At 46.5% G+C, this 13427-nt stretch overlaps 1 long non-coding RNA gene across 2 annotated transcripts; it reads right to left on the bottom strand.

Annotated features, from left to right (window-relative positions):
* Window positions 1–12131: 12131 nt before the first annotated feature.
* Window positions 12132–13334, bottom strand: LOC137665345 (uncharacterized). 2 transcript variants are annotated; one of them, XR_011048481.1, is made up of 4 exons: window positions 13302–13334; window positions 12710–12789; window positions 12333–12473; window positions 12132–12196 (listed from the first exon to the last, which is right to left on the bottom strand). It is a non-coding gene; the product is annotated as an uncharacterized lncRNA (long non-coding RNA). The 2 variants fall into 2 exon arrangements; XR_011048480.1 differs by lacking the exon at window positions 13302–13334 and having other exon boundaries at window positions 12710–12867.
* Between the last annotated feature and the right edge of the window lie 93 nt (window positions 13335–13427).

The following is a 13427-nucleotide window of genomic DNA, read 5'->3' as shown; positions in this document are numbered from 1 at the left end:
AGATGTTTTGAAATTTTGAGTGAGACGTGGGTTTAAAAATCTAGGTGATTCATAGAAAAACCCCTGATGTGACACATTTGCTGGGTTTGTTCTACACCGAGGTGTGCTCAAGGGGATGATATGGAGATTCATGTGCTGAAGGTCCCACAAAACCTGGGTGGGAGTGGGAGAGGCTTTCTGGGAAATGCGACAGCCAATTTTTGCAGAGTAAGACTGATAGCAAAACACTCAAATTTATGTTGTTTACCTCACCGTCAGATGGATGATGAAAAGTGTCTGTGCTGGGGATGGGGATACTTGCCAGGCAGCGGGTCACTCTCTGCATCCGGTGCTTGCCACCGTATCAGTCCTGCCATCACTTTCGCCACCCATGAAGGTCTGATTTAATGCACTCAGTTGCCAGCAGCCAGGTTGCTAAAGAGGCTGGGTTGTGACCAAACCTGACCAGCCATGGGGATGGTTTTTTTGTGATACACTTCCAAGAAGACAAAAGAGACAAGGGCTCTCAGTTTTTTCACCTGGCGATACTAGTTGTCACCCCTGTTGATAAACAGATGGTTTGAAACCATCCTGGCTTTCTGGAAATGGACAAGGACTCTCCAGACAAATATATGCAATGCCTGGGGAGGTCAGTCCACACAGTGGAGGCAAAATACACAGTGCACCTTGGGGGTCTTGAAGATGGTCACCTAGGGCATCTCTGATACAGCTCCATCCCTCCATGCCCCAAGGATCGGCTGGTCCAAGTGGCACAGCTTGGGCAGTACGCAGAAGGGAGGAAGCCTCCCTGGGTCTCACATGGGGCTTCTCCAGGCTGACGTAGGGTAGAGGATGGGTTATATCTACAGGTATGATTATTAATATTTTCATCTAGAAATAGCTAGATTGACTTAAGAAAAGCTGGGCTATGTATTGAGGATAGGGGGGAAAAAGGTTTGGTTTTGTTTTTCTGTTCTATTCTGATCTGTTCTGTTCTATTCTATTTTAAATATCCTACCTGGGATACATTATGGGCTGAGTTTCTTTTCCCTCCAGACAAGAAGGGCAGTTGGCATCAGGCTTGGGTGAGCTGTGATGTGGTATTATCTCAAAAGAAAGCGTCACTGAGCCTCACAAAAATGCTCATTTAGCAAAGCGTGTAAGCCTGTTGGCCTCAGTTGGTTTTAGTCTGCATCTGAAGTCAGACAGACAAAAAAAGCATTGCTTTGAAGTGCAGACGAGGAATTTGACTAAAGCCGCTGTAATAAATAATCTTGTGACAGGCAAGTTGTGCAAATTAGGTGAATGTAGACAAACAGGGTGGGAACCATCTGGCCAAGCTTCCAGATGGGTGAGGCAGTTTTGGACACCTTCATGCCACTCTGGGTTCCCATTACAGTCTGTCAATGGAGAGCTGTGGTCCATCGCCTCCCCTGTGGTCCATGTTCTCCTCTGCAGTCCACCTCCTCCCCTGTGGTCCACCTCCTCCCCCGTGGTCCACTTCCTCTTCTGTGGTCCACCCCCTCCCCCGTGGTCCACTTCCTCTTCTGTGGTCCACCCCCTCCTCTGTGGTCCACCCCAATGTGGAGGAAGCAGATCCAGCAAGGTAGAAGGTCAGCGTGGATGAGCAGGGGACACTGGGCTGACCTCAAAGGCAACAGGCAAGTGCACAGGAGATGGATGTGGGGAACTAGAGACAAGGGGAATATAGGGGCATTGCTCCAGCTTGTGGGGATGAAGGTGTTGGACGGATACTCAGTGAGCAGATGACTCTGCCCCTGCAGCTAGGACCCTTGGTGGCTTTGCCCTCCTGCATGCTCAGATGATGCATTCAAGGTCTCCTCTGTGGCTGCATGTGTGCCTTTTCACATGTAATAATTTACTTGTCATCTTTGACTAATTAAGACTTCTAAGATGGTGACTCTCTGAGATCAGATTACAACCCTAGCTTTCCATTATACAATGTTTCCTTAATTTGTTTGGTCATAAGGATGATGTAAATAACTGAGAAACTGGCCTTTTTAAAACTCATCTTCTGAATGTCTGCGTCTATCATCGCAGAAGGTGCGATTTTCATATTACTGCACGGTATATCCAATCAAAACCATATTTTATCACCTGAAGATGTATGATGAGCAGCGTCTCACTGTGGCCTTCTTTGGGACTTGGCCTCTTGTAATTCTAAGCCTGTGAGTAATCCCAGCGATTTTCAACCGAATTCAGTATTGCCGATATTTCTGTTTGACGGTAAACGTCTCTGGGTGTTTCAGTGAAGTGTGAAAGCAGACAGCTAACAATCCTCTGCGGTACCCACTGAAGTGGTGTAACCAAGCAGAAACCCCACTGAGCTGAAAAATGCCCCTTGCTCAGGAGAAGCACCCTGCGCCTGCGTGCTGCCGATGCCCCGTGGTGGGACCACCTCCCAGAGAGGTGGGAGAGCCTCCAGTGGGATTCCTGTTACCCACTGCAGGTGTGATCCAAAGCTCATTCAAAAGTGCCATTTATTTTTGTGGGATTTTTAATCCTTTTCCTGTTAAATGCACTCAGCTTTTAGAAAAGAGTATTCAGGGTATGAATGAAGTTAGCTGAAGAATTTAAGTGAGGGGACACAAAGTTCCTGGACTTTTCCATTTCATCTCCATTTTAGGGACGAAATTTAATCAGGTTTTTCCTTGGTTTAATCCTTGCCTTGGATGCAGAGTAGCAGCAGCCACTTTTGTTTTCTTTTTTCCTTTTTTCTTTTTAAATTGTTTTTAGTCTTTATTTTTCACCTTCATGGAATGCTTTAATAGCAATTTCACAGTAATTCAGTTCTGGTTTTATTTGTAATAAATGTTGTCATTGGAGTGAAACAGGAATCCACAGGAGCAATTACGGGTCACGACAGAGTGAATAAATGAATTAATTCTCTTCAGTTTGTTATTATTTTCATCTGCCTAATGATGACACAAGCTGGTGCACTGACTACAGTGTGTTTAGAGAAGGAGGAAAAATTCTCTGAAGAGCTGTGGGAGATAATGAACCTACCTCTGGAAAAAGTTTATTTTTCTTTTGTGGTAACCTCAGTGCTAAGTCCTGAGGATGAGCAGGTTTCTACAGACGACACCAGAGAAGACAGAAATCAGACTATCCTGGAAAGGGGGGGAGGATATTCTTCCCCTGACCTTCACATGGGTTAAAGCAACTGTGCTCGCTCCTTCACGTTGCAATCATTTGCCTCTCTGCCACAAGCTGCTAAAATAGAGCAGAGATACAGCCAACCTCTGCAGCAGTTTGGCACTATAATTAGCTCCCTTTGACAGAAAATGCCCCGAGTTTGGCCTAATTACGTTCAAATGATGTTATTGTTATTTCTTAACTATTTCACTAGGAGGAGGAAGGGTGTTCATGAGTTCCAGGACCAGCAAGCATAAATAACCACAGCAACAACACAAATGCCACACGCTAACTCTAGAGAAAGTACAGAAAAGTTACTTCCAACACTGAAATCATCAGAATAAAGGAGACAATAATATCCTTGTGGTCACTTTGCTTTTGTGCCTTCAGCAAAGTTTTTTGTGTCCCTCTTCAAACTTCTCCCTGATTTTCTGCTGTAGCTTCAAGGAGTCAGGGAAGTCCTGCAGGTTTGATAGCTCCCTTCAGATTGAACAAGTTGAAGAGACTTTTTGTGCTTGAAACCAGAGGATTTCATAGAATCATAGAATCACAGAATGGTTTGGGTTGGAAGGGACCTTAAACACCATCTAGTTCCAACCCCCCTGCCATGGGCAGGGACACCTTCCACTAGACCAGGTTGCTCCAAGCCCCATCCAACCTGGCCTTGAACACTGCCAGGGAGGGGGCAGCCACAGCTTCTCTGGGCAACCTGGGCCAGTGTCTCACCACCCTCACGGTAAAGAATTTCTTCCTAATATCTAATCTAAACCTACTCTCTTCAGAAGCACATGAATTAATTCTTTGCTCAAGAAAGGTCTGTCCTAAAGCATCTTGCACTTCCTGAGGGCAAAAACCTGGTTTTGCTTAGTTGCATGGTCCTTGCTTTTTGCTCTTCAGCTTAACCTGCAAAGGTCCTTCTCCAGCCAAGGCTGTTCGGTAAAACAGCCCTGGGAGGAAAGTCAAACAGTGAAGCAGACGTGACATCTAGTGGTGCTTGGGGCTATTTCAGCACAGAGAAAAATACACCCTATAAATATAACCGTATATATATATATGACCACCTTATGATCAAAAGAACAAGCCTTCATGACCAACCTGCACTTTTCCTCTACGATGAGGCTGCAGGAAAAAAAAAAGTCATCAGACACCACAAGGTCTCAAGTGCTGCATTTGGAGTGGCTTCCCTGTTTGTGCTCCAAATTTAACTGCAAGTATGTGAAACGAGGATTAGCCCCTGTGTATTTAGTTTAGACATTCGTCTACATTTTGTAGACATTCAATTTTAAGCACTAATCCTGAAGCAAAGAGTTTCAGCAGAACATTAACTTGGTCCTGCAGAGCTCTGCACCGTGAAATTGCTGAGTCAGCAAGATTTCAGCTAAAGGGAAAACCTTAAAGAAAAATCTTCACTTTACAAAGAAGCTGGGTACTTTTTATGTTGTCAGTTATTTTTGCAAGGACTAAGGTGAGTTCCACACAAAAACCCTCCAATTTGAGCAAAATACTTTAGGTGCAAGACAAATCCTGCTATGGGATAAATCTATATATTTTGTCCTGGAGTTGTTCAGCCTGCAGAAAAACAGTGGACAGAACTTCTACTCTTCATCAATTCCACAATGCCTGAAAACAAAAGCAATTTTAGTATGAAAAAGTTCAACAGATGCGTTCGTGAAGCTGCTGTTACCAACACTGGGATATGCAGATTGTACAGGTGACTTATCTGACTACCGCAGATGATCTGACAGCATCCAACAAAAGATAGTAAAAAGGTGAAATCTGTCAGCTCTGCATTTCTTAAGGCTTCAACATATATTCAGATGAAAATAAGAGTTACAACTGAGCTTTGCTTTGTGCTTTCATACCTGTGTCCCCAGGGAAGGTAGGTGAACATCACTGAACCTAAGGGAATGTCCCCATGAGACTGCTAGGGGCAGAGGCTTATCACCTGGGTCTAAAAAAAGCCACCAGTTCCTGCTCCAGGGCCACACAGCACAGCCCAGCCAAGTGGTCCTCCTGTAGTTGTCCTAGCGATTTCTCCATGAAATAGCAGATGGTGAAAAAGATGGGGAACAAGAGAAGATGGAAGGAGCTGGATCTGCTGCTTTGCGTGGTGAAGGAGCTTGTTCCATGTGTCTTGCGACCTCTGGGGACACAGGACCAGACCTGATCTGTTATAGGCTCTGCTAGATTCAACTAGGCCGAGACCTTCTTTGATGTGGCTTTTGGGTGTGCAGAGGGAGGTTGTTCCCACTCCTTCCCACTCTCTTCTTTCCTGATGCTGATTTGCAGAAGTATGGCTCTCTTAAACCCCACAGTGATAAAAAAATAAAATTCCTCCATGCGTAATTATGAAGAGACAGAGGAACCAAAGTGTTTCTGGGCTGCTGAGGTCAAAGAGGAGGTGCTCATTTCAACCGCTGCAGCTCTGGCCCTTAGACATCAGGGTTGCATCAGCTTTCAGCTTAGCTCATGCTGAGATGCACCCCACGATCCTGAAGCCTTAAAAACCATCTTGGCCTCCAGGGAAGGAGAGTTGAGTTTATTTATCACACAGGGATTCTTTGTATATGCGGTGGCAGTTTCTTTCAGGGCAAAGAATTAAAACCCAAACTCAGGTGGACAAGCCATGAGGAGAGGCTTTTCTGGCTTACGCATTTCAAGGAACCTACATCCCATTTTGCTCCTGCTTCTTCCTGGATGGCAGAGGCTCTGCAGGATCCTGTATCCTGCTCCAACACCAGGATAACCCCATGCAGGGTTGTTAAGAGCAGAATTTTCCCCGAACTGCTGTTTTCCTTTTGTGAACTCCTCCCATCCTCAGATCTGCTCCGTTCCTCATGACCAGCACGGCAACCTGATCATCTGGAAGAGCTGGTCTCCAAGATGTGAACATTTCCCAGCATGGTGGGGTAGCCCCAGGTCTGACACCTGTGTTTTTAATAAACCAGATCGTTGTGCTCCACTGCCCTGTCTCCAGGAGGAGAAAGGCAGCCTGACGGCTACTCTGGCTGCAGCCCAGTAAACTGCTACAAAAGCCCATCAAATGTCAAGCTTTTCTTTAAGACCTGGAGTTGCTGAAGCATTTCTGGCAAAATTTACTGAATAAAATGAGTAAGCTCCGATAAGTCCCTGATATGTGACAGAGCCAGACTTGCTTCAGAGCACACAGCAAAGGGGAAAAAAAAGGATTTAGACAAAGATGACCACACGTCTTCAGCAGCATTTTCCTTCCTGGAGAAATCCAAGCTGTGATGGACCTGAAAGGGTCAGTCTGGGGCTGGTGGGCTGCAGGTAGCGGTTTGGTGTCCATCCTTGGAGACTTCCCCCTAAAGTGCTTCTGATGTTGATGCTGTGACCCCGATTGGTGCCAAGATGGAATTTGACGCACTGTTTGTGAAGCACCATAGAAATGTCAGGCTCTTCAGAAATACCAAGCCATGGGCACCGCTTAGGGAAGAAGCAGGTAGTGTTTGTGTGCTTATTTATTCTCATTTGGCACTGCTAATACTGAAAAAATAATTAAAATAACTATACCAATAGCAATACCACCAAAGTTTGCATGATGTTTCAGAAGCAGAGAACAGAATATAAAATTTGTTTCCTGAAATCTGTATGGGGATTGTGCAGAAAAGGAGCAAGCGAGATGACACCACCACTACCTGCCTCTCCCTCCCTCTTGTAAACTCTCAACTAGTCCTTCCCTCTGCTATCTGGAGTTGCATCAGAAGTCACAGTAAGCCCATTTCTAACCAATTCCTTAGCAGGTGCTCTCAGCCACGGCTCTGTTACTGCACAATCTCAGGCTGTAGGGAAAAAAAAAAGCAGGTTAAAGCACAAGTGTGGCTAATCCCTCCAGAGGGAATCCTCACCCCTGATTTTCTCTGTGCTCTTTACAAAGGAAAGGAGAGCAGTGGTCCAGCTCCTCCTGGTGACTCTTCCAGGGCTGAGATGCTGGAACTATTTTTGCTTACACCCTGTAAATTAAAGTATAGCAAACCACAAACGAGCCTGTTTTTGGAAGGGTCAACACCCTTACTTGATGGAGACTGGATATGGGCAAGGCCAGGGTTCAGTTTCATGCTTGTGTCCCTGGCTCAATCCAAGGGAGATGGGAGGGAGGACTGATTTGTTTGCACATTCTTAACTTCCAGTGATAGGAGGTGATGATGCCACTAAAGCTAACGAGATGCATGAGGATTTCAAGCTGCAGGGTTGTTTCAGTGAGGGTAAGAATGGGAGAGAGTGATCAAACATCAGCTGGTGCCTGGAGCGTAGGTCCAGAGTCACTGCTGATGTGAGTAAGGGCTAAACCAGCTGAAGAGCTTGTCCCTGGTTTAGCAATCCCCCAAATACAGGCTTTCCCTCAAAGGGTGGCCTTCCTGCCAAACCCTCCCTGCTGGAACCTGCGTTTGTCAAAGGGATGTCTTTTAGCTCTGGCCAGCACCAGGAGACAAACCTGTTTCTGATTCTCAGTAGGAAGTCTGGGGTATATTTTAGGCTATTAAATATCTGCCCACAAAGTCCATATTATGGCTCTACCAACTGTGTTGTTTGTACAGCTGCTAGGCTGAATACAACCGTATGTTTTCAGTATGTCTGAGTTTACTACATGGATCAAGTGTGTTACTCCTGCCATCATCCCAACGGATTTCTGTCTGGCATGAAGTTCATCACAGTTTGTGGCATGAGGGGCTGCAATCCTAGAGCAGTGAGCAGTAGGGATGTAAATGATGGAGCAGGTCTCTTGCTGGCACCAAAACATCCTCGAACAGAGCTCCAAACAGACCTTTTATCCTGGCTACACGGAAGGGAAATGCCACTTCTTATTTCCCATTTAATATGCAATCTATATTTGGAAAACTTTGAGGTTTGCTGTCTTTATGCCATGTTCAGGATGCATGTCCTGTTATGGAGAGGTCTGCAGGAGCATGATGCTCTTGACCGGCATTTTCTTCAGCTCAGAGATAAGCGCTGACAGTCCAGGCACTTCATATTCCCGGGAAGCTGTGCTGTAGTGAATGCTGAAGAGCTTGGGGTGCAAGAAGCTCGTTTCAGTTTTGAGCTTCCTTTTTGGGAAGTGGCAAGAGTCCTACAAGCACCCACACAAATCAGTGTTACAGAAAAAGATGGCAGGAGGAACTACTGGACTGGAGCAAAGAAGAAGGCATCCTGCTTCCTACTGCTCTCTTATGATAATATTTAACAAAGACATGACTGTATTGACATTTCCATCTGTGGAAACAGTGTCTGCTGAAGCTGTCAGTCAAATGCAAGGCTCAAATCCCTGAGAAACTGGTGGCAGCATTTAACCTCCGGCTGTGCAAATGTAAACGTGAACAGCAGATACCCTGTGATACACGCTGGCACAGGGATTCCCCTGGTGATCATTTTATGTTGTCACTCTCTGGCAAAGCAGTAACAGGGCTCCAAGTCATTTGTCATGACTGTGGGGTAGAAAAAAGTGTTAAAGGCTTTATTCAAGAAAAGCAACTGTACTTTCACTTTCATGCTGTAACAGACCACTCCGCCTGGTCTGCAGGTCCCATTATTTCACAGGCTTGGAACTGAACCTTTCCCCAACCACCACATTCGCCTGCCTGTCCCTGCCTCTCTTATTTAGCAACACATTTCACTGTGTTCAAAATACTTTTGAGTTGGAGTCAGGTCCAGCTTCAAACACCTCCTGCAGACATACCCACCATGCGCTGCCTCCACATGGGTGGGTTTCTAAGCTCTTGTTGCAACCAGTGGAGATTGCCTAGCCCTGTGAGGAACCCAAGAGAGCAATTCAAGCCTCTTCTTGCAGCAGACACCTACAGACAGCATGGGAACTGCTCTCTTGTCTCTGCTGGCTGCATGGACTAGGTTTCCATTGGCACAATGAGAGCTGGGACGGCACACACGTACACACCTGCCATGCAGACACCTCCAGGTGGTTGAATCTGGACCTGAATTTCAGCCTTAGTTGCATACTGTTCAGACAGAGAAGTCTCACATTAGGTGTCTAAATATAGGTGCCTAATGCCATGTGGGGTGCCCCACGGTATCTGAGAGCTCTGCAGAGGACTGGCTAATGGGATACAGGACTTATGGGAAACCCAAGCTTTCCTGGAGAGGCAGAAGGAAGCAGGACAGGGTGCTGCAGGGCGGCTCAGGCTGCACTAGATGCCAGTCCACAAGCAAGTGAATTGAGCTGCAGTTCAAACATGTCTTCTATGTTATCTGCAGCAAGACCAAGATCAGTACGAAACCCAGAAGTGGAGATACATGGATTCATACATGGAAACGTGCAGATGGAAAAAGGATGTTGTGTGAGTCAATGAGTGGGCTCCTCCTGTGGATGAGGAAGACTGAGACTGGCAGGCACTTGCTGCATCCATCAAGGCCTCGTGGAGAAGAGAGATATGGGGGGTTGGTGCAGGTGACAACTATATCTTGGTGTTTCTACGTGCCAGTGCCTGGAGCACAGTCAGTTTTTATTCCGTGGTATAATATCAAACCTGGACCCTGGGGTGTAAACAGGACACCCTGAAAAACCTGGGTATCTAAAGTGTTTTTGCTGCTCTTAGCGCTAGTAAATCCAGATGTTTAAGGGGCTAGTGATTTATTTGCGTTGTGCATTTTTGGCTGATGGTGCAAGTAAACAAAGCATGAGCAATGACTTCTCGTATGGAGAAGAAACCAAGGCTGGGAGAGATAGAGTGATTTCAGTGATGACCCAGAGGAAGCGTGCAGCCAGCCAAGCACCACACCCAGGTCCCTCAACTTCCCCACCAGGATCTAAAAGAAGAAAAATGTCTTACCATTAGTTTTAAGGAAGTACCAGAAGAAGTTGCATTTCGTGCATGCAGTGAATCTCCCTTTCATCTAAAGAGCTACGAAAGGGAAAATGTTAGCAGACAGTGTGTTTTTGTTTTCTGCTAGAGCTGGAACTCCTGGGGTAGATAAACATTAACATGGTATTCCTTTGAGCTTTTTACTAGCAGAAGGTCAAGTCCTCTGCAGAGGGATACTAAGCAGAAAGTCCTGTGTTTAATATCAGGAAGATCTGCTTTCAAACAGGATTAAAGACTGACTATGAGTAAGAAAGCAAGAAAAATGTTTTCACTAGAATTCAGTTTGTCCCGGGGTTTGTGATTTTCGTTCGGTTCAGCTCCAGGATCTGTGTTGCTCTTAAAATGCAGTTGCTTACTTAATGCGCTAGGGAGAGACTCCACCCCTTATGTGACCTTTGGGCTTTCTGCAATGGATGAAAAGTATTGTTCTTAGATTAAATCCCCAAATCTTTCTTAATCCTTTGGCTACCCCACTCTGAGCCAGCACTGGGTCTGCCCTGAACTTTGCAAGGCAGCCCCTGTCATTGCTACTTGAGTGTTGCTAATTGCTGTATTGTTTCTCCCTGGCTAAATGGTTTCTTTCTGAGCATATGATTAAATCAGCTAAATTAATGTTGGTGGGACAGAATGTTCTCTGACAGGAACTAAACCACTGCATTAAAACAATTAAAATAGGGTTATTTTTTCTCAATTCCATGTATGTCTGGCCAATTATATATTGTACTGCTGGTTTCCATACCCTGACCTTTTACTGTTAGGGTGGTAATGACGTGCATCAATATTAAGACTCAAAAGACTCTATATGCATTCAAGTTTTGAATGCAAATGACTAAAGAAATGTTTCTGCTACTGAGATTTGAAAAAAAACCACCCCAACAACACAAACCCTCATCGTACACAATCCTACTAAAAACACTAAAAAATTGCAGTCGTCCTTATTTTGTCATATTGACTTCATGCCTGAGTTATTTTAAGTGCATTTGATATCCAACAGATGGACTTCTGACACTACCCAGCTTAACATAAAGAGGGGAGAAAGACTAACCCACTGTATAATTTTGCTGGGATCAAAAGCTCCAGATCTCTCTGTTGACAGGACTGGGACTCTTCTCTGACCCCTGGCAGTGGGGACAGTCCTGCCTGTCACTGCCACCTATGAAAAAAGGTGAGGGGGATCACTTAGGAACAGTTGGGGTTCTTATTGTTCCCTTTGGTTTTCTGCTATCCAGACTCACTCGTTTCTTTTATGTGTCATTTTCTAGATCAGCGTCTCTCTCTCCCCCTCCTGAAAACAGGGTTTTGTTGAGAAACTGCTAGACGCAAAATCTTCCTGTGTACAGAATGTTCATACAGTGGCATCTAACTCAAATTCTATAATCACCACAGGAGTCTTAGTGAAAGCCTCAAGTCAAGGAAAAATTGATTTGGAAATGGATCCAGGTATAAATCTTTTAGTATTGAGTGGGTTCCTTACAAAATCAGTGTGTATGTCCTCCTGAGGGGATCATATATACCTCATAAGAAGCTGAACATTTGGTTGCTTCATTTATTTATTCTGGCCTCAGTTTTATGGACATGAAGTGAATGAAATAATCAGGATGAAATCAGAGTATGACTCTGCATGTTTACTTTTGTCCTAAAGGAATACTTTGTCCCTTCTTGCCCCACTCCCACGTGCCCCTGCCCACAGATACACAGATATATGCACGTGGCAGCTGAAGGCATAGGTGATGAACAGAGCTGTGTCTGAAGCTCGTGTGTAGAAGTTAAAGCATTTTAAAACCCCTTGTGGGAAGCCTCATTGTAGCATTCAGTGGTTTCTTGTGACACCGATCTAAGGTCAATTTACTTGTGGCTGCAAGAATTGCACATTTTTTACTAAGTGCGCTGACAGCTTTCCCTGACTTTTCCAACTTTCCTACAAGTCCCAGGTACAGATATATCCTCTGTTTGCTCTGGAGATGCATCTCCCGTAATCCCTGTGCCTGACACGTGCTCTTCTTGTGAATGTTTGCCTTAACTCCCTCATCAAAGAATAGGAGCTGAGCCTTTCTTGTGCTTCATTAACCATTTTCTCTTCCAGAACAAATGCCCCCTGAAGTTTAGCAGAAGGAAAATGCTGCTGTTAAGAATCTCTGTAGGGAGGAAAGAAAACACTAATTATTGTTTCAGAACTGTGTTGTTTCATTTATTCAAATACGTTCCTTTTCCTGGCTCAGGGTTAGCTGGGTGAGTAAACCGTCCATGGTGAATGAGAAAAAGGATTGTCAGTTCTCCTCCATTTTGTAAAACGATTTAATCTCAAACTATTTAGCCCCAATGAAGCGTTGGGTGCTCAGGACTGCTGCTTATCAGACTGACCATTACAGCTGAGTCGCTCTTCCTGGTAGCATCATGTGTGTCCTCCTTGTGTCGTCCTCGTGTCGTCCTCATGTCTCTCAGCATTTAATTAGTGCTCCCTTGGCATGGTTGAGATGGGGGTTTTGCTCTCTTTCTACAGCACTTCACAGAAATTAATAAAAAACGAGGATGCATTTGTAGAAACAGGTTACATATTTAATTTGATTGCCCGATTAACTTGTACGTGGATTTATATGTCAGGTACTCAATTAGAAGATACCATGTTTCCCTGAAAAGTGTGACTTTTTTAGAATTTGCATGCCCCCATGGCCACAGCATACTGTGAAGCCTCCCTGACTGCAAACCCCTTTGGCTTGTTTGGAAATGCTTCCCCTCACCTTTATTGACCATATCTGATGTACCAGGGTGGCTTTTAAAGGGCAGCCACAGCAGGCACCCATCAAAAACTGGCTTTGGCCTGAATTTAGCACAAGGTAGGTGCTATCAGGGCTGGCTGTCACCTTCCTCCCGCGCTGCAGTGGTGGCAGCAGCCCTGTCACCCCACCGCCCTGTCACCCCGCGGCCCCATCACCCCGCCGCCCCGTCACCCCGCCGCCCCGTCACCCGGCCGCCTTGTCACTGAGCTGCCCTGTCGCCCCGCCGCCCTTTCACAGCCCCGCCCTGTCACGGCCCGGCCCTGTCACCCCGCGGCCCTGTCACCCCGCCGCCCTGTCACCCCACCGCCCTGTCGCCCCGCCGCCCTGTCACAGCCCGGCCCTGTCACTCCGCGGCCCTCTCACAGCCCGGCCCTGTCACCCCACCGCCCTGTCACCCCGCCGCCCTGCCACAGCGCGGCCCTGCCACCCCGTCACCGCCGCCCTGCCACAGCGCGGCCCTGCCACCCCGTCACCCCACCGCCCTGTTGCCCCGCCGCCCTGTCACAGCCCGGCCCTGTCACTCCGCGGCCCTGTCACAGCCCGGCCCTGTCACCCCGCCTGCCCCCGAGGCCGTCGCGGACTACCACACCCACAATGCCTTGCGGCGCGTCCCCCGGCCCCGCCCCGCCGGCTCATCTTTGATTGGCTGCCGCTACCGGGGGGCCCTTCGGCTGAGCCA

Source organism: Nyctibius grandis, chromosome 6 (assembly GCF_013368605.1).
Source record: "Nyctibius grandis isolate bNycGra1 chromosome 6, bNycGra1.pri, whole genome shotgun sequence".
NCBI classification, from domain to species: domain Eukaryota; kingdom Metazoa; phylum Chordata; class Aves; order Nyctibiiformes; family Nyctibiidae; genus Nyctibius; species Nyctibius grandis.
This window is presented reverse-complemented; position numbering and strand designations above follow the sequence as displayed.